The 22,232-nt window shown below is 44.1% G+C and overlaps 1 protein-coding gene across 6 annotated transcripts in view; it reads right to left on the bottom strand.

The window, feature by feature from the left end:
- LCP1 (lymphocyte cytosolic protein 1) overlaps positions 1 to 22,232 on the bottom strand; it is a 104,831-nt gene that overhangs the window by 49,544 nt on the left and 33,055 nt on the right. Inside the window, exon 1 of one of the 6 annotated variants that reach the window (XM_027557208.1) lies at positions 16,745 to 16,854. The exons of 4 other annotated variants lie outside the window; for them this stretch is intronic. The gene's annotated coding sequence lies outside the window, so the exon portion shown is untranslated. Of the gene's footprint in view, positions 1 to 2,120; positions 2,325 to 16,744; positions 16,855 to 22,232 lie in introns of those variants that run through there. One more of the 6 variants, XM_027557211.1, reaches the window with a different exon arrangement.

Here is a 22,232-nt window from a genome sequence, read left to right on the forward strand (position 1 = left end):
ACTTCCAAACCCCTCACTGAGCACTAAGTAAACCCCAAACAACACGACATCCAAAACATCATCGATCTACCATCTCTAGCCCTGCACTCTGATGATGAACGAAGTGAAACATACAATGCTTAGGATTCCAAAGCCAAATAAAATCCCCATAAATTTTTGGAAAAGCAATCATGCTACAGTTGTTATCAGATAAGGAAGGAATTTTGCTTTCCCTTAATCCTGTTCCCTTTCCTTTACAAAGCGGAACACTGTGTGGTCAGCGGGGGCGCAGGGGGCATAATTTTCTATGTATGCTTGGAATACCATTTCTCTGTGGATACAGATACTCCAAACTTTCACAGACAGGATGATTCTCAACACGTATTTTTCAAATGCCTTTGTTTTTAAGAACCAAATAACGATGCGTGTGTGCCAAGCCGCTCAGTCGTGCCTGACTCTTAGAGACACCAAGGACTGACTGTAGCCCGCCAGGCTCCTCTGTCCGTGGGATTCTCCAGGCAGGAATGCTGGAGTGGGTTGCCACGCCCTCCTCCAGGGGATCTTCCCCACCCAGGAATCGAACCCAGGTCTCTTATGTCTCCTACACTGGCAGGTAGGTCCTTTACCCCTAGTGCCACCTGGGAAGCCCCAAAATAACTATAAATGTCCTCAAATACAGACAACCATTTAAAGGGGTCCTTGTGAATTCTGCGGTCAGGTCAGAATCTCTTTTAGATTGCCTGTTCTCTCCCCGCAGACACCACTGGTTCTCCCAAGGCTCTGCAGAGGGCAGGACTCTTCTCTGCAAGTCTCGGAGGGAAACACGCAGCAGTCAGTGAAGCATGGGACACTGTTCCCGCACAGGCTCAGCGGCTCTCTCTCTATCTCATGTGGTGAAAACACCCCCGGGGAGCCGGCAGCCCCAATTCCTCCAAACCTGATGGACCTGACCTTGCTGTGGGGTCTCTGTGATCTGATCAGCCTCAGAAGCTGAGGGGCTTCTGAAGCTGCATTAGCAATGGCACACAGAGCCCAGCTCTGGCCCCAATTAAGGAGTGCCCAGCTCCCCACCTCCCCTCCCAGCACACCCCAATGCCTGTTTTCTACCAAGCCGCCCACTCCACTAAGGATGCGACACAGGGTAAACCTCTGGCAAGCAAAAGGGATGCTCCAGGCTGGAGTTGCCAGGCCCTCCTTGCCTTGGCCTCTGTCTCCTTCCTGGGGCTGTAGACAGTGATAGTCTTGGCTTTCACATCTAGAAAGACCACAGCTACCCTTCATTCCACATTCAACCACAAGGACTTAAGATCCAGACTTTCACCTATTGGAAGCTCAGGGAACCCCAAACACGTCTTTTCAAAAAGCTGAATATTATTAAGGGCTAGTTGATAAGGCACTATGACAGCATTGTCTCAGTATCAGACGTCATTCATTTCCTTCATTCATTCACTCCACCTATGAGTCTATGTGCAAAGTACCGCCCTGGTTACTAGGTACAAGCAAGGGACTCCCTGGGACGTCATGAAGCCCACAGTTAAACGTCAAGTTTCAGATCCAACACAGATGACAGCTCGTTACTGCCAAATGGGTAACAGAATGAAAAGAGTTCTGAAGATCAAAAATGAACCCACGAAAAGGCTAAGCACAGGGCTGCAAGGGTCGAGGGGGGTAAGATGAGATAAGAGTAAGGAATTAGCACAGAAGCTTATCAAAACATAAAAACACCAAACATGGCAATCAGCCCGTGCAATACAGGGAAGCAGATCATTTATACATGTGGACATCTCCAAGGAAACCACAAAACTAGCAGGGAGTAGAAAAGAGAGCTTGGGGATTGGGAGACCCAGGCTGCTACCTGTCTGTGCAACATCAGGCTCCACTGAGCCTCTCTGGGCCTCAGCTTCCTCATCTGTAAATTGGGAGATGAAGTCCCTTCCGTGTTAAAAGTTCCAAGTCTGTTCACTAGCTGACAAATGTAAAGTACAAGCTAGAGCCAGGGTGAGGTGTGTTTCAAGTGAGCCTAGAATAAGGGCCAGGGGCCATGAGGAGCTGTGGCCGTGGCCCTGAAGCACCTCTGGGGAGAAGAACCTTCTCTGCAGTAGACCCAGCATCTCCCAGCCCCACTTGGTTCCTGCTCTTACCTCAGCGTTGGGAAAAGCTCTGTCCTCATGCATTCTCCTCACTGACCCAGGCAGATGCCCATGGCTCAGCGGCTCCACTGCTCATCCCAGAGCAGGGAAGCTTCCAGAACGCCACGTGAGCTCTGCTTTCTGGGAGGTCGCTGCACACATCTTAAGTCTGGCTGCTCCAGTTCACTCCTGGTTTCTAGGCAAGACTGCACGCGCGCTGTCCCAGAAAGACAGCCATCTACTATTTTCTCAAAAATATCCAAATAAGGCAAGCCGACAAACTCTCCGGTGTCTCACATCCCTACCCTGTAACCTAAATCTTCGCTGATATGATGAAAGTGCACTCTCTTGGGCTATTCTCAGAGGGAATTACAGAAGCGGCTCGATTCATAAAAATTCCGTCACATGCCTTGGTGAGAGCCACTGGACCTTCAAAAAAAAAGTCTTTAGACCTGTTTTTGGAGGCTCTCTTTCTCCCAATCTTTAAATAGTTTTCTTTGCTATCTTCTGGGTCTATGCCAAGTTCCTTAAATGAGAATACAAGAATAACAAGAGTCATAGGATGTAGAGATAAAAGGACCAGATTTCCTATCTGGTCACTCCCCTATCACAGAGGAGTGAAATGACACCCAAGTTAAAGAATGTGCCCAGTGTCACAGAGCTCACTGGGACTGCAGTCCAGGGCTCCTTACCTCTCCTCTTTCCTTGATAATAAGTTTTCAAACGTAGGAGGGAATGCTGTTCTTTAAGTAAGACCTGCTCAATGTAATGGGAAAGTACAAACGCCCCATGATTTCAAATATCTTATGAATACAATTTCAGGTATGTTTCTTGCACTGGAAGGAGAACTTAGTCTAGGTAACGAGAAGGCAGTGTCCAGGTACAGAGTACAAACAAAACATGCCCATTACAATGTACAAATCCTACCGGCACTTTCAGGGTTACAATGACTGAGGCAGGACGAACACCCTGTGTATTTATCTGCAACTTCATTTTTTACTTTGCAGGAAGGACTTCTGATAGTTTTAAGCAGCCCAAAAGTAAACCACAGTAAGATAACTCACACTGAGGCATAACATTCTAAAAACAAAATGCCAAATTCATAGGGGAATATGAAAATGACACCCTCAGACATCTCAGATTAGCAAGGTTTGAGACATCCTGTCCTTCCAGCTGCTGAGTGGGGCTCTGTGAGTCCTTCCTTCTCTGAGGTGCGGTTCAGACCTCTATGGCTCAGCCCCCACATCAACACCTCCATTTCTCCCAGCAGATTCTGAGATCACAAACCATTAGTCATCTCACAGCACTGCCTCGTGGCTGGTGCTAGGTAGGTACGCAGGAAATCAGTTGTAGGTGTGAACAAGCAAACCCATAAACTAATGGTACCCAGGGCTTGAGAAGGCTACGGTCACCTTCTTTGAGGAGCTAAATACTAACATTTTCATGTGAAAGTTAAAAGTGTTAGTTGCTTAGTTATGTCTGACTCTTTGCGACCCCATGGACAAAAACCTCTGTCCATGGGATTCTCCAGGCAAGAATACTGGAGTGGGTCGCCATTTCCTCCTCCAGGGGACCTTTCTGACCAGGGGTCTCCTGCATTGCAGGCAGATTCTTTACCATCTGAGCCACCAAGGAGGCCATTCTTGTGTTCACACTTATCATATCCCTTCCACTGAGAGATACAAACATCAAAACAAGGCAAGCGGATGCGTCAAGTTTATATGAGGACACTTGGCGGGAAAAGCGACTCTGCAAGTGTTCCTCGGCTGTCTCTGAACTGGGCTGGGGGTGTTCCTGGGCCCTCGCCTCCAGCCATGGGCAGGTTCCGGCCAAGATAGCAGGGCCTGGGGCTGAGCAGTTTCTGTGAACCCTGCTGGCCACAGCTGGTGCCGCGGTCCCTATCTCAGTGTACAGTGTCTCTGGAGCCGAGTCCTGCTGCGGGGGAAGGGACTGTGGCGTGGAGACAGATCAGGACAGAAAGGAGGGGAAAATCAGCCTGGATGCACAAACTCAACAGGAACACAAGCAGGAAAGAACTAGGAATGGCTGCCAGAGTTCACCAGAATATAATTTGCACATCACTATCCGGACTGTGAAATTGCTCCTCTGGTAATCCTAAGTGTCCACCGCTAAGTTGTTTTAGTTGCTCAGTTGTGTCTGATTTTTGGGACCCCATGGACTCTAGCCCGCCAGGCTCCTCTGTCCACGGGATTTTCCAGGCCAAAAATTGGAGTGGGTTGCCATTTCCTTCTCCAGGAGATCTTCCTGACCCAGGGGTCGAACCCACGTCTCCTGCATTGGCAGGCGGGTTCTTTACCACTGAGCCACCAGGGAAGCCCCCTCAAAGGGTGAATAAATTGGCTTATTACATTCAGTAGAGCATGCAACAAACCAAACCAACTGAAGAACAAATTCCTGAATAAGGCCCTCTGAATTGTCATCCCCACTAAGTCAGTAGGGATGGAGAATCCCCTGGTGGCTCACAGGTTAAAGTATCTGCCTCCAATGTGGGAGACTCAGGTTTGATCCCTGGGTCGGGAAGATCCCCTGGAGAAGGAAATGGTAACCCACTCCAGTATTCTTGCCTGGAGAATCCCATGGACGGAGAAGCCTGGTAGGTTACAGTCCATGGGGTCGCAAAGAGTCGGACACGACTGAGCGACTTCACTTTCTTTCACTAAGTCAGTAAATAATAGCTATGTGATATTTGGCATTTTGCTGTTTTTACTAACTTGTTTTTAGAGTAATACATGTTTATCTTAGAGTAATATATGTTCATCTTAGAAAACGTACATGAGTAAAAAGAATAAAATATAAACCACCTGTAACTCCCACACCTAGTGACGACTGATCTCTTTTGGTGTATATGCTTTTACATGTTTTATAAATATACACCGTGTATGAATGTACACTTCTGCTTTCAGTCAACATCTGCCAAGTACCTACTCTATTCTAGGTCGTGGTTGGATGCTGGTGATGCAAATACAAGATGCGGCCCTGGCCTGTTAGGTAAGGGAGAAAGACACCAGTCACTAGAAAACAGGGGGACTTTTTAGATTCGCAGGAAGGGGGAACACAGCTCTCCCCAGGGGAGACATGCACGGTGCCCCGGAAGTAGTGAGATGTGACCTGAGTTTCCACAGATGGGAGGAGCCTGCTTAACGATCAGTCTTTTCCTTATACAGAGCAACGAAGCCGTACGCTCTCCACAGAAAGGTTATCTACGTTGGGCCAGAGAAAACAACAGCTAAAGGACAAACGGAGGGCGAGCTAATGTTCCCTCAGTGGTTACTCAACACTAAATGTCTTCTATGCAGTATCACACTGAATTCCACCACAACTCTATGTGGCATAACGATTATTTCCTCTTTATAGATGAGGGAACTGAGATTTAAGTAACTGGCCCGGGGTTACATCGCTCTGAACCAGGGAAACCTCAGACAGTATGGCCCTGCAGCATAAGAAAATGGGAAAATGGGGGCCCTGAAAAGGGACGCTCCTCCCCAAAGTCTCAAAGTGAGTCACTGAGTCATCAGAGAAGAGGAGAAGAGCCTCCAGAATCCTACTTTGGTCTAAAAAGTATGAGAAAAACACAAGTCAATTATGGGCTTCCCTGGTGGCTCAGATGGTAAAGTATCTACCTGCAACGTGCAAGACCCAAGTTCGATCCCCAGGTCGGGAAGATCCCCTGGAGCAGAAAATGGCAACCCACTCCAGTATTCTTGGCTGGAGAATCCCATGGACAGAGGAGCCTGGTGGCTACAGTCCATGGGGTCCCAGAGTTGGACACAACTGAGCACCTACCAAAGTCAAAGAGGTTTAAAAAAAAAAACAACCCTGAGATGCACAGTCCATGAAATGTAAGATGGACTTACATCTTCTGTATTCCATATGTGGATGGGGAAGAGGATAATGGGAGGAGTTTCTTCCACTGGTTTCAAGAACAGCACACGTTTAGTTTAAAGCTTTACCGAGGCTATAACAAGACCACTTTCCCCCAGTCTAAGCGAGTGTGAGGGCATGACAGGTTTCTTACAAACCTCATCCAACCACTGATGATCTTATCTTTCTTTATGAAATTAGGCTTGCTATATACATAAAAAAGAGTGAACTAGGAAATAACATCATAAAGCAAAAAGATGCTGGATTTTCTGATGCAGTGGCTTCTTCCTGCATACTTGCATACACATTACTTAAATTCTATGAGTCTCGGTTTCTTTATATGTAAAACGGGGATATCCAAAAACAGAACTACCATATGAACTACCATATGAACTACCTCTTCCATAGAGGAAGAAATGGCAAACCACTCCAGTGTTCTTGCTGGGAAAATCCCATGAACAGAGGAGCCTGGCAGGCTACACTCTGTGGGGTTGCAAAGAGTCGGACATGACCGAGCACTCACGCACACACACATACACACACATGAACAACCTAAGTGTCCATCAACAGGTGAATGGATAAAGACGATGTGGTACGTATATACAATGGAACATTACTCAACCATGTAAAGGAACAAAACTGGGTTACTGGTAGAGATGTGAATGGACCTGTCATACAGAGTGAAGTGAGTCAGAAAGAGAAAAACAATTATCATAAATTGATGCACATATAAGGAAACTAGAGAAATGATACAAATGAACCTAGTTTCAGGGCAGGAACAGAGATGCAGATGTAGAGAACAGATGTGTGGACACAGGGCGGGGGTGGAGGGTGGGATGAACTGGGAGATTAGGGTTCACAGACTATCATGTGCTAAACAGACAGCTAGCGGGAGCCTGCGGTACAGCACAGGAAGCCCCGTGTAGTGCTCCATGATGACCAACATGGGCAGGCTGAGGGTGGAGGTGGAATAGAGGTTCAAGAGGGAGAGCATATGTATATACACACAGCTGATTCTTTATCTTATATGCAGAGTACATCATGAGAAACGCTGGGCTGGATGAAGCACAAGCTGGAATCAAGATTGCTGGGAGAAATATCAATAACCTCAGATATGCAGATGACACCACCCTTATGGCAGAAAGCGAAGAGGAACTAAAGAGCCTCTTGATGAAAGTGAAAGAGGAGAGTGAAAAAGTTGGCTTAAAGCTCAACATTCAGAAAACAAAGATCATGGCATCTGGTCCCATCACTTCATGGCAAATAGATGGGAAAACAGTGGAAACAGTGGCAGACTTTATTTTCTTGGGCTCCAAAATTACTGCAGATGGTGATTGCAGCCATGAAATTAAAAGATGCTTGCTTCTTGGAAGGAAAGTTATGACCAACCCAGATAGCATATTCAAAAGCAGAGACATTACTTTGCCAATAAAAGTCTGTCTAGTCAAAGCTGTGATTCTTCCAGTAGTCACGTATGGATGTGAGAGTTGGACTATAAAGAAAGCTGAGCACCGAAGAACTGATGCTTTTGAACTATGGTGTTGGAGAAGACTCTTGAGAGTCCCTTGGACTGCAAAGAGATCCAACCAACCCATCCTAAAGGAAATCAGTCCTAAATATTCATTTAAGGACTGATGCTGAAGCTGAAACTCCAATACTTTGGCCACCTGATGCAAAGAACTGACTCATCTGAAAAGACCCTGATGCTGGGAAAGATTGAAGGTGGGAGGAGAAGGGGACGACAGAGGATGAGATGGTTGGATGGCATCACCAACTCAGTGGACATGAGTTTGAGCAAGCTCCACGAGTTAGTGATGGATAGGGAGGCCTGGCATGCTGCAGTCCATGGGGTTGCAAAGAGTTGGACACAACTGAGTGACTGAACTAACTAAATAGCTATAGCTGATTCACTCTATTGTACACAATTACATTCCCACGAAAATAATAATGTCACAGTGCTCATCCATAGAGCTGTGTTAGAATAGAACAAGACAAAGTGTGTCAACTGCACAAAGCAGTGCTTGGTGAAGGAGGAAGAAAGGAAGGAAGGAAAGGGCAGACGGAGGGAGGGAAGAAAGAGACAAATAAAAAAGGACCAGAACTTCTGTTACAAAATTATCTTGGGGGAAAAAACCCAATTTCCATTATGAATTGTATGAAATATTATGTAGAGTCACTGCTTAAAATTCACACTTGTTATGTGTGTGTGTGTGTAAATCTAGATTTCACACTTATGCTTTATCTTCAAATGATCTTAGCTTGGCTTGCTCTGGCTCCTGTACCACTTCTCTCCTCCGGAGTCCTTGAAGTCAGTTTCAAAAGCAACTGCGGAATTAGTAGATGATACCCACCAGAAGCCAACAGGAACACTATTGGCTGATCTCATGCTGAGTGGTCAAGGGACTCTGGGCTCAGTCTTGCCTGAGATACTTATTGTGGAAAGTACCTTCTAACAGTTGAGGAAGTGTGGCCAGAGTGGGAAAATGTTAATCTTAAGATTAGCAATCTTAAGAAAAGCCTGACCACATCCATTATGAGTCATGAAACGAGAAGAGATCTCTGAGTATTGGTGATGAAGACCGCTGGCCTACGACTCCTCACTCTTGGGTACACCGATGCTTGGGGGCTGATTCTGTTGGCCTTTTTTCTGCCTCTATCTCTTATCCACTCCTGAATTCTCCAGGCATTTTTTGGAAAAACACTAAAACATTGTGCAGTTGACAATCGTGTCCTAGGGCCGACAACGGAAGCTTCTATTTATTCTCAATAAGGCAACCTCATTTTCTATGGGCTCCTGGGAATAGTTCTTTTGGAATCTCTAAAGACAAGCTCCTTCTCATAAAAAAAAAGACAGGAGTTACAGGTAAATTGAGGCAGAAATTTGTATTTGTTTGATGTACTATACTTATCTTCACTTTGTTGGAAGCCACAGTTCAGGGGGCAAATATTTACCAATTCCAGTTTACTCATGGGGTATGCTGTAACATTTCTTTTGTCAAAATTTTAAATAACTAAATAGCCTAGTTGAATCCCTTCCTAACTCTTATTTTAAGGACTTTGCACCATCGAATCCTCAAGCATTTATATATTTGTTTGTCAATTATGTTTTGTATACCAGGAGACCCATGAAAAGCAGAGTTCGGATCTCTGCCTGATAGAAAATTAGGAATAATCATTGAATATTCCATCACAGAAAGGAAAACTTAGACTTATTAGAAAGCAGCCAGTGGATCATGTGAGAAAATACAATGCAAAGAAAACAGGCGAGGTTTACACATTTAAGAAACTGTGAATATTAGAATGGGAAAGAGGCAAGGCATCAATCTCCACTCCGACCAGCTCTGTGACCTTGGACGTAAGTCTCCCCAAACCTCAGTTGGTCATCTATCGTAAGATGATGATAACATCGCTCTTAGGCAGTTTTTGTGTAGAGATATAAAAGCAAATACTTGTCAAGTGCTTGGCACGATGCCCCACAAATAGTAAGGGCTCAACAAGTCAGTGGGGCTTCCCAGAGGCCTCAGTGGTAAGGAATCCACCTGCCAGTGCAAGAGATGCAGGTTTGATCCCTGGGTGGGGAAGATCCCCTGGAGGAGGAAATGGCAACTGCTCCAGTATTCTTGCCCGGAAAATTCCATGGACAGAGGAGACTGATGGACTACAGTCCTTGGGGTCACAAAGGGTCGGACACGACAGAGCGTGCACACACACACGAGTTGGCATTGATGGTGAGTGTGGCAGAGTGAGAGGTATACAGACTGATGAACTGGGGAAACGGAAGAGGAAATGGACCCAAGAGCAGAGCCAGGGAGTAGAAAGCACTTTCCTCTATTTTGTAGATGAGGAAACCAAGCTTAAGAGACCTGCTGGGGTTCCACGTTTAGTGAAAAACTAGAAAAGGGAACCCAAATTTGCTTGCTTTTTATACCATGCTTATTTGTCTCATGCACAGAAACTGTAGATACTGAGACTCACAAGCTTTAAAAAAAAACTGACATTATGTATGATATTTAATCCATTTATATTACATGCATTATATTCAATCACCAGACAGATTAAGTGTCCCAACTATCTCTCTCCATGGTCACAGGAAAGAAACAGGGACTCAGGGATATTTTGGTGAAGAATCTCAAAAGACAATGAAGGAAGGGAAAAATCTGAAAAAAGTCCTCAAAGGTGCCTATGATTGTCCATCTTGTCAAAGGGAAATTTTCTTAAATGTTATAAAGCATGGGAAGTGAGGGGAAAGTTCATTCACGTCTTTGAGATGACGAAAAGGGGGCTCAATATGCAAAACTGCATACGTGTTCCTCATTTTCTTCTCACTTTCTCTTTGCTTCCATGATGTAGCTTTCTCTATAAGGAGTGTATATTTCACTCTTCTTTCTCATCTGGCCCCCCTGGTGAAGGTAATGTGAGCAGATGACATCAAGGACATGCAAAGGATCCACATTTTAAAATGTGACACCTGAAGTTAACAAAGATGCAATTCTAGTTCGAAATTTTGCCTGAGGAATGGCGAAAGCGAAGAGGATGCAGATAGTATACAAATGCATTCGTGCACCTCTTCTCTTCATTTGGATCTACAGTTTGGATAAATACTGGTGACAACTACCAAACTGAGGGATCCAACTGCAGGCTATCATTGAATTGTAAAGTAATTAGTTCATTCATTTACTTCCCTCTCGAAAGTACAACCAGGAGAAAAAAAAAGGAACATAAATTATTTGGGAGGTTGCAATTCACAGGCAGCGTTAATTTGTCTGTCAAATTTGGTGTCTTGGCTTTTCTGCCTGTAGAGAATGTAATCCATAATCTCTTTTCCATTTTAGCTCAGCCAGTCAAGAGGGTGTGTGGGTGTGTGGGTGTGTGTGTGTGTGTGTGTGTGTGTGTGTGTGAGAGAGAGAGAGAGAGAGAGAAGGAGAGAGAGAGAGACAAAAACAGGTGTTGAGGGGGGAGGTAGAGGGAGATAATACAGACAGACAGACAGACAAAGAGAGACAGCATGAGAGTGTGTCCATCTGTCCGTGGAACCGCTGCTAGACTAAAACAAGAATCAATGTTGCAGCCACAAAACTGTGGTTTTCTTTGCAGGTTCCTCAATTTAACATCTTAGCTTTTCCTTCCGCCAGAAAAAACAACCGACCATATTGGAGAAACAAGCCTCCTTAGAACTTAAAGTGGGGCTGAGGCAGGCATGGCTCTGAAGTTGAGCAAAACTCATTTTAACTCAGTAAGTGGGTCACTTTTTACCTCTATTCTTCAGCTCACAATTAAAACAATCTTTTATTCTTTGGCAGTTTTAGGACACCTATATTTGGCCATTACTATATAATTATAGATATGTGTGCTTGGTATATCTATAATTATATAGTTATAGCCAAATATAGGTGTCCTAAAACTGTGAAAGATTGTGTGCTTGGGTATAAATACAAACTTGTTTAATTTATTCATGTCTATCAATCACAATAGTTAGAAAATGGGAAAGCCACTTGGCTAAAGTATTCTAACCTTCTAGGATGGAGAACTTTTCAAAGCTTTAGGGGTAGAGATATTTTGTGACCTAGGCTCTGGTCTATAAGTTGGTAAAAACAAAACAGTCAAGAGCAAAGAGGGACTGAGTAAATACTGATGATGTTGACAAAGAAGAGTCTTTAAAAAAAACAATAATACAGATGCATTTATCTGGGATACATTATTATTACTTGAGTGCAACTCAAGGGTCTAGGCACAAATAACCATCATGGTCTGCTACCTGTTTATTCCAGGAGGTTTTCCCTGGAATTTAGCAGTTAATACAAAGTTGATTCAACTGTAGAAAAGTGAAGTAATATCAAATATTCGAAGCATTAACCTGCTTTCATACATGAAGTACCTATGTCACAGGATTGCTGGGATGACTAAATGTATTAATATGGTCAAAACACTTAGAAAAACAATTCAAAATAGTGCTACAGAAGGCTTAGCTGTTACTATAAAGGTAATGAACTGAAATTCTTTGTTCCCTATATGCTGTTTGTAGTATCTTATAAGACGGAGCGATTATGAAATTACTGGGAAGACTGATGTAATGACTGAAATTGACTAACAAAACAAGGGGAACGGTCAGTAGCATAAGGAAGTTGAATCAGGAGGGGACTGAGGAAAGCAAGGGGGGATGGCCATCCGGGGAACTCGGTGTTCACAGTAACTGGAGGGAGATGCCCCAGATGATGAATATCTGATCAAGTGGAACTTCTTAGAACTTCAAATGAGAACAACGAGAAACATGAAATCTTTTGATTTCAGAAGTGTGTTAAAAAAAAAGAAAAAGAAGTGCATTGCCATCTGGCAAAATAGGGAAACTTGAAACTCTTGTAAACTGCAGACACTGATTAGTTTTATATTTTGGTGGGCCATTCTAATTTTTATTTCTTCAGGATTCAATAGGTAGATAGAATAGAATCATTGGATGGTATCTGTGAGTTGGAAAGCTAGCAAACAAACAAAAAAATCCTAAGAAGGCAATTAGATGAACCTAAATGTCACTTTGGCAGCCTGGTGGGAGGGGAGTTTGGGGCAGAATGGATACATGTATGTGTACGGCTGAGTCCCTTTGCCGTCCACCTGGAACTGTCACAGCATTGTTAACTGGCTATATCCCAATATAAAATCAAAAGGTTTTTTCTTAAGTAGCTGAATTTAAAACCAAGGAAGGATAAAACATGATTTTTCTGTGAAAAGTACAATAAATAAATAATGTCATTTTGCTATAAAATCTATTAGTCATAAAGTCATTAGACTTTATAATCTTCACAGACTTTTGACTCTTCATAAATATAATCTTATGAGAAAATGTCTTAGTTTTATTTTATCAAACTTGATTTTTTTAAATATTCATTTGCCACCTCTCCTATATACACAGAGAGGCCTTTGCTCTTTTTGTAACAAGAAGAAGTTGGCAAGAGATTTTTCTGAGAAGAGTGCAAAGTGAATAAGGAAAAATCAATGATACCTGTTCCTGTGTTCTTGGTCATATGCTTATGATCAGGTACATAATTTTGGTATGGGTAGCTAAGCTAATGTGTTTAAAACATTTAAAGCTCAGTTAATGTATTTAAACTAAAATAATGAGATTGATTTTGCCTGTTGGCTACAGTCATCAGACACTTTCTTCAATTCCTTGAAGTCAATGTCCATTTAGTGCTCTAAAATGAAGACTAGTGCTTTGACAAAAAGGAAACGTGTTAGAATGTAAAATACTATACTGTTGTTATATCTTCTTGCATAGCAGTCACTGGGGGAACTCAGTAAATATTAAATTAACAAGTGAGACCTACAAAAAGACTTCCATGCATTTCTAAGGAACTGAGAAAAACTGAATAAAGATCATGAGCACCTCCTACCTGCCAGGATGGACACAGAGCAGGAGCTCAGACTGTCGGCAAATTAAGGGCTTGAAAACAATATGATTACTGCCCTACTTAAAGCATTACGCAAACAAACACAGAAGAAAAAATGGAGGCAAGGAAGGTGGGGCAGGAAGCAGTAGGAAAGACCTGCAAAAGGACAGAGGTGTTTACATAAAAAAGAAAGCACTTGGAAAAACCACTGGAGTGAAAAGAAGTGAAAAGAGCACGGAACTTTCTGGCGGCTTGTGGTCTTGGGCACCTAGAATGTGGGTGTCAGGGGAGTAAGAAGATGGTGGGCGGCAGCTAGAGCAGAAGGAAGTGACAAAGAAATGAGGTTGGGGAAGTGGTTGAGGCAGGTCGGTGGAGGCGCACAACTCTTGAGTAAAATTACGCATTCATTAAAAGAGAACACTTCTTCATTCGATTATTATATGAAACCCACAGTGCTATCTCTTACTTATGAAAATGTTTCTGGATTTACGGCAATTTTTTTCTTTTCTTCTTTCTCTCTTTCTTCAAATCGTAAATGCCAACATCTCTTCATTCAGCTTCAGAACTAAAAACCTATCACGATCTACATCTGGGGAAAAGATGCTGGTGTGGAAGAGAGGACCTGGAATACACAGATGCTTCCAGAGAGGCAGGATAGAGCCTGAAATCCTGGCTTCTCACAGCCCCTCCCCACCTCCAACTGCCCAGTGACCTTGGGCCACTTCTTTCAACAACTAAGCCCACTCCTCATCTCTAAAGGTTGTTGGGTGTGGGCAGGGAGAAGGGGGAGAATTAAATGAAGTCACGCATAGAGAGTGGCTTACGCAGTGCACTTATCAACAGTAAGTGTTATTACTACTTTCTTTGTCCTCTCTAATTTAAATAAATATATTTGAATGAGAACGTTACTTGTTGGTCTTCCATTCCCCAAAGGGTTCAGCAAAAGAATTAGCTTGTTGTTCAGTCGCTGAATCATGTTCGACTCTTTTGTGACCCCATGGACTACAGCCCGCCAGACTCCTCTGTCCATGGGATGCTGGACAGAACACTGGAGTGGGTTACCATTTCCTCCTCCAGGAGTTCTTCCCAACCCAAAGATCGAACCTGCGTCTCCTGCATTGGCAGGCGGGTTCTTTCCCACTGAGCCACCTGGAAATTAGAAATGGTGTTAAAATACTGAAATTGTTTCCCAAATTACAGATTGTTTCGAGGCATAATCTATGAAGGAGACAAAATTTAAAATGTGACAAAAGAAAACATCTTTGGGATAGCTAATAAAATGTCCCACCTCAGCAGTGTTGTTCACAGGGCATGATCCAGAACATTTTTCCCTGATATTACTGGGGGTAAACGAGAATGAAGAGAAATGGTATTTTGTAACATATCATGATAATTGATGATTTAACAATCTAAACTTGATTCCATTTTCACTTCCTCCCAATGTAAAGAAAATACTGACATAATTTTGCATCCTAGTTCATTTTTTTCTCATCAATATTTTTACTTAAAACATGACACAGTATATTTTCAATCTGTTCTTTTAGGGGGTTCAATCCTTCTCCCTCAACTCCACATTTTTGCTAGTTTAAAACGGGTTCAAGTGAGATGTGTCCAACAATATTGATGATCACATTTTACAACTTCAGAAATTCACATTTACAGGTAAATCGTTAATTCCATTCAAATTTGTGCAAAGACGTTCTTTAAACCATTTTATTTACTAGAAACCAATTATGATAAATTTATGCAAATTCAAAATCAAGGTGTGTGTGGATAAACCACCTTTATTTTAATGATAGTTTTTTAAGTTGTCCTGAGGAGGTAATTTTAGAAAACAAGTTGCTATAGTTAATTGGGCTTCCCAGGTGGCTCTAGTAGTAAAGAACCCACCTGCCAATGCAGGAGACATAACAGACATGGGTTCGATCCCTGGGTTGGGAAGATTCCCTGCAGGAAGGCATGGCAACCCACTCCAGTATTCTTACCTGGAGAATCCTGTGGACAGAGGAGCCTGGTGGGCTACAGTCCACGGAGTCGCAAAGAGTTGACTGAAGCAACTTAGCACATACTTAATTAAGAAAAATTAGGTTTTGATAAGTATGCTGATAAATGAATCCATTTGCAATCTGAATGGCTTTTATGTTTATCATTTGTCAACGGTTCTTAATATCGTTGAATAATGACAATTAATCAAGGCTGATGTTACAAGTTTCAAGGACTGAGTTTCAACAAAGTTTCTGGAATAAATATCCCATAGCAACTTTATAAGAATTTCTATTGCAAACAGAAGCCCTTCCTCCATAACTTAACGGTCATTTGTATGGTTATGAGGACATCAAGTAGTTCAGACAATTCTACAAAGCAGTACAATTAAGCAACACAAATTGCTTTTATTTTTAGAGAATAAATGGAGAAGAGACAGCCTCTAGTTCAATGTGGCTACTAAGCACACCCATTAAAAACCGTTGGCACCAAAAATCACTCAAACCACCAGTGTCACACTCAAGACGTTAACATATCCACTAAAGTACCGTAAAGAAGCTTTTTCCTTTAAAGAAAAACATAACTACAGGAGCTAAAATTAAACTATCCCCATCAGGCCAATGAGCAGTAATGACCATCTAAATGATCAATATCCACTTTCCTGAGAACATTTGAAAGTAGATAAAATCACAGTAAACAGCCTCCCTGAAATAAAGCAATAGAAATAAATCAGAACATGGTTTGGTTTTAAAACGAAAAAAAAAAAAAAAATCATGTGCTATAGGGCATAGCACAGGGAATTCTGCTCCGTGTTATGTGGCAGCCTGGATGGGGGAGAATGGATGCATGTATATGTAAGCCTGAGTCCCTTCCCTGTTCACGGAAACCATCACAACAGTGTTAGCTGGCTACCCCTCAATGCAAAGTATGAGCAAGCACCGGGACATGAGTTTGAGCAAAGCTCCGGGAGATGGTGAAGGCCAGGGAAGCCGGGCACGCCGCAGTCCATGGGGTTGCAGACTGAGCGCAGGATTGCACGACTGAATGACAACAACACAAAACAAAAAGATTTTAAAAAGGAAAAACAAAACAAAACATAGCTTTTGGGGGAGGAGTGATAACTGTGGACAGCTGGAGAAGTCACCTCCCAGAGCAAGATCGGAGGGGACGGGAGGGGTTCCCCTCTAGGCGACCACACGGGGTGGCTGCAGCTTTGCTAAGCACTTCACCTGGGGTGGGGGCAGAGTTCACGGGGGACAAGCGTGACAGGTGCTCGGATCTCTAGTCCCCTGAAAGCAGAGTCCACAACCCAGAGAACCAGAACCGCCCAACAAGCAGAACATCGTAAGCACTCGGGAACGGTAAAAAAAAGACAGAGAGAAAATTTACCTGGCAGCCAAACTGTTCTCAGTGGTGCTGGCGTGTGACCAGAAAACCCCTTCTTTCTGATCTGGAGAACAACTTTGTTAACCCCGGGTGTGTGGTCACAAGGCAGGAAGTGACTAGAATGACAAATCATCAGCCAGGAAAGAAATAGATTTTGTCTTTATAAGGACATTTTACTTAACGTGTTGTTTTTTTTTTTTTTCCTCATGTCCCCTCCCCCACAAAAATCACCTGACAGGTCACACTGAAATCCAGAAGCTTCTTACCACTTCCTCTTTATAAAGCATTTTTCTCTCTCCCTCCCTTTCTTTCTCCTCTAGCTGGCTTGTAGACGCTGGGCTACTGAAACCTGTTTGATTTCAGATAACTACCTTGACTTTTCACTCTGACCCTAATTGAGAATGCAATGCTCTGGTGCTTAGCTTCTGACAGCAGAGATAAACAAATTATTCATTTTTAATGAAAGAGCCAAAGGAAGAGGTGGCGGTGTCCCCAAAACCAGCTAAAAGGGATTTCCTTGGGAAAGCCTCGCCCCAGGAGAAACCAAACCCCTCTTAAGAGTCCTGAACAATGATCTTATTGGTGCAAACAAACCAAAAAGATCTCTTTAAGGGAAAGGGCTCAAAAAGAAAGATATATTATTTACTCACTCTTTTATTTATAGAACACCTATGTACTAGGGATCTCTTTAACCCAGTTAAAGATTTCAATTATTTAGACGTTTCCTACCAAGAACACCTACAGCAGTGACCAGGTTCAGTGGGTTGGCTAAATTCCTTCCTAGTCTTCCCAAGTAGCTCAGCAGTAAAGAATCCACCTGTCAATGCAGGATGATGCAAGAGATGCAGGTTTGATCCCTGAGTCAGGGAAGATCCCCTGGAGGAGGAAATGGCAACCTGATCCAGTATTCTTGCCTGGAAAATCCCACGCAAAGAGGAGCCTGGTGGGGCTACAGTCCACGGGGTCACAAAAATTCCATGACTGAGCACACAAATTAATCCTATGGACCAGGTTTATTTTCTGAATACACATTTTATAAAATTAGCAAAAGAATAAAAAAACTCAACTCTATGCCAAAACCTTGACTGCCCATCCTGAGGGCTAATTCTTATCTTCAAAGGGAAGTGCTCAATGCTCAAAAAGCCTAAACACTGGTTGTGAAGGTTGTGTAGCATCCTGAGTCATGCATGACAGAATGTTACTCATTGCCTGTCTCCATGTTGCCTGGAGCCTGTGTAGCTCCAGCGACCAGCCTGCTATGGAGGAAAGAGGATCTGAGGCTCTGCTCCAGCTGATAGTGAGTTAAAGATGTTTTGATCATTCAATAAGTTTCTGTATTTGCAAAGGCTCTGGTTGGGGCAGGGCGGGGAGCTGCCCTTATACTTCTTTTGCTTCTTTGATTTCTCCTCTAGAAAGTTCTTGCTTCTGACCTCAAATGTCAGATCAAGCCCTTCTGGTATCTCCATCTACTTCATTCGCCAGCGGTGTGACAATGTCTTGGTCAGAACCCTACAGGGGCCATCTCTGGGGAGAGGGTGGGCAGAAGAACAGGAAGAGATGGTGGAGATTCAGCCTGTTCTAGAGTGCTTCACCTCACAGAGAACCCTCAACCCTTTTGTGACTCCCCAGGGAAGACTGAGGGGGTGAACTAGACCTCATTTTCTCCATTGCATCTTTCAGTTCAGTTCAGTTCAGTCGCTCAGTTGTGTCTGACTCTTTGCGACCCCATGAATCACAGCACGCCAGGCCTCCCTGTCCATCACTAACTCCCGGAGTTCACTCAGACTCATGTCCATTGAGTCAGTGATGCCATCCAGCCATCTCATCCTCTGTCGTCCCCTTCTCCTCCTGCCCCCAATCCCTCCCAGCATCAGAGTCTTTTCCAATGAGTCAGCTCTTTGCATGAGGTAGCCAAAGTACTGGAGTTTCAGCTTTAGCATCATTCCTTCCAAAGAAATCCCAGGGCTGATCTCCTTCAGAATGGACTGGTTGGATCTCCTTGCAGTCCAAGGGACTCTCAAGAGTCTTCTCCAACACCACAGTTCAAAAGCGTCAATTCTTCGGTGCTCAGCCTTCTTCACAGTCCAACTCTCACATCCATACATGACCATAGGAAAAACCATAGCCTTGACTAGACGAACCTTTGTTGGCAAAGTAATGTCTCTGCTTTTGAATATGCTATCTAGGTTGGTCATAACTTTCCTTCCAAGGAGTTTGGGGTTCAAGAGGCACCTAAATTCTTTCAGGACACCAGAGACACATCCATGCATCACTGTGACAGGACTGATCACCCTACGAAGCAGCCAAAGGCTGGTGGTTTCCACTTTGGTGGGTCAATCATCGGTCATCCATGCAGCAGCACAGATAATGTAGTGGTCCTAAAGGATGAAAGTATGTGAGATCGCTGTGGATCTCCCTTGTGGTTTCAGGATGGAATGGAGGGGTGACAGTAATGTTTCATAAAGAAGAACAGAGACTCATCTCATTTACCCTCTGCTCTCCCGTGTCTACTGGAGCCTGGTCATCAGACCTCCGAGGATCTAAAGGAAGAACAATATACACTGCAGCGTGGCTTCAGTGGGTGTTTGAGTGCCTGTCTGGCAGCGCTGGTGATTCAGAAATGAGTAAGACACGACCGCAGCTCTCAAGGAGCACACAGTCTAGAGGAGAAAAACATGTAAGTCAGTAAATGTCATCGATGAAAGAGGTGAAAAGGCAGTGGAACACTGAGCCAGAGGCAGATGTCAGCAGAGAGGATGTTGGAAGAGGGTGAAATGTGTGGTTATGCCTAGCAGCTGATTCAGGTCAAAAAAAAAACAACACACATCGGACTCCAGGCGACATCTACATTCTAGATGAAAGCCATTGAATTGTGCTGCCTGCAACCACCCACCTGCAGGAACCCTCCATGCGAGCACTGGCTCAGCCCTGGCCCCACCTCAGCCAACCACCAGCACCTCACCCACATCCTGAGCCACTCCTTCAGTTGTAATCTCACCATCTGCCTCCCAGCAGCACCAGGCCACCCAGTGGAGGCAGGCAACTGTTTGCGTGTTAGACCAAAGTTTTTTCAGAGGAGTATTTTATCTCTGTCAGTGTTTAAAATTGCTTGTGCAGCATGCTAATGAACAGTAGACCCATCTGGGTTTCATTATTCTTAGGGGCTTCCCTGATAGCTCAGTTGATAAAGAATCCACCTGCAATGCAGGAGACCCCAGTTCCATTCCTGGGTCGGGAAGATCCCCTGGAGAAGGGATGGGCTACCCACTCCAGTATTCTTGGGCTTCCTTGTGGCTTAGCTGGTAAAGAATCCACCTGTAATGTGGCAGACCTAGGTTTGATCCCTGGGTTGGGAAGATCTCCTGGAGAAGGGAAAGGCTACCCTTTCTGGTATTTTGGCCTGGAGAATTCCATGGACTGTATATCCATGGGGTTGAAAATACTTGGACGCGACTGAGTGACTTTCACTTTCTATAGATCATGCCCCACTGATGCTGCTTGACTTTCATTTTCACTTTCTATAAATCATGCCCCGAAGATGGCCTGTGCTCAGAGAGGACTCCTCCCACCTCCTACCCCACCATGCACACACCTGTCCTGCCACCTCCGCCACTCCCCTGGCCTGTGCTTTGCCTTCCCTCTACTCCTGCAGCCCTCCCTCCTGTATCCCACCCCCGTATGCTCACAGCCTCAGTCCCTAAAACATCAGCTGCTATGCTCCAGCCACTGAACCGCTGCTGCAGAAAGTCCCAGAAACAGAGTTGAAATGCTATAAATTCAAGCTACTTGCCTTTGAATTACTTCTTAGACATACTTTTGTTCAATTTCATTCCTGCCTGACAGCAGGCATCCTCAAACTGGGGTTCACGGACTCCAAGCATTTTATGCATGATTTTGTGTATGTGGGCTTTTTTTCTGGCTTCATCAAACTATTTATCATAGTATCAAAGAGATCATCACAGAATCCCAAAGTTAGACTGAAGAGATTCTCGTCTCTCACCTCAATCTCTCATTCCACCCTCCTGCATCCTTTCCTGCCCCAAGATTCCTGCCCCTGTTGACTGAGATGATACCTAAGTCATCAGGTGTGAATCCCTTTCTCCAGCCTCCTCAACTCTCACAAGACCCACCTTCTCCTTCTCGTTCATGCTTAGAGGGGGAGGTGTCATCTCTCCTTTCAAGGTCAATAGGTCTGCATTTTAATCTTTATCTTGTATCATCTGTTTCGATACATTGCTCCATCAATTATCTCGTGTTTTTTTAGCATCTTTAGCTGCTTATGATTTCTCCATCTGCCCTTCACACACTGTGGGAATTGATCAAAGGGGACAACACCTCTACCTCACCCTACTGCCCCTCCCCTGCCCCTGATATTTGATGCGCAGGGCATAAGAGTAATTAAGATGAACATAATCTCCGTTTTTGCAGAATGTCCACTGTAGTCAAGGATGCAGACCAGTGACTTCGCAGTGGTACTCAGAACCACGACAGAAGAAAAGCTGGGTGCCCATGGGAATACACACTACTAACCCAGACTCAGGGTCTGGGAGGCATGCAGAATAAAGACTAGGAGTACAGATGCTGGGCCACTTCTCTGGTTGTCAAACCTCAACTCTACTGCTGTATTGGAGAGGAAATGGCAATCTACTCCAGTATTCTTGTCTTGAAAGATCCCATGGACAGAGGAACCTCGCAGGCTATAGCTCTTGGGGTCATAAAGAGCCAGACATGACTTAGCAACTGAGAATGCACTGCTGTATTAGGTGTGTGACCTTGGGCAAATTATCTACTGTTTTTCATCTAGAAGGTGGGGAGAAGGATAGTGTCTGTTTGGTACGCTGCTGTGAGGGTGACATCAACTGATGCACACAGAGAACTTGGAAGAACGTGTGGCACATAGGAAATGCAATGTAAGTGTTAACTAGTCTTTTACTCTTTAGACCAGGCTCTGGACTTGGATGCCCTGGTGGCGCAGATGGTAAAAAAAAAAAATCTGCCTGCAAAATGGGAGACCTGGGTTCATTCCCTAGGTCAGGAAGATCCCCTGGAGAAAGGGATGGCTACCCATTCCACTATTCTTGCCTGGGTAATTCCACAGACAGGGGAGCCTGGTGGGCTACAGTCCATGGATGGGGATGCAAAGAGTCAGAGATGACTCAACGACTAACGCTTTCACTTTCTGGACTAGATAGTTCACCTACATTATTTTACTTATTCCTCAAAAAATCCTATGAATTAGGTATTATTTTTAAATTTCCTTCAATTTTTCTAAAACTACAGTTTCCAAATCTACACTACCTCTCCACTGTAGAATTATACACTGACATCTTTGCTCTGAGATGACTCAGGACCTCCCACCCAGGCTGGTACAGCATGCTCTCCTACTGCTGCTGCTGCTGCTAAGTCGCTTCAGTCGTGTCTGACTCTGTGCAACCCCACAGACGGCAGCCCACCAGGCTCCCCTGTCCCTGGGATTCCCCAGGCAAGAACA

Source organism: Bos indicus x Bos taurus, chromosome 12 (genome assembly GCF_003369695.1).
Source record: "Bos indicus x Bos taurus breed Angus x Brahman F1 hybrid chromosome 12, Bos_hybrid_MaternalHap_v2.0, whole genome shotgun sequence".
NCBI classification, from domain to species: domain Eukaryota; kingdom Metazoa; phylum Chordata; class Mammalia; order Artiodactyla; family Bovidae; genus Bos; species Bos indicus x Bos taurus.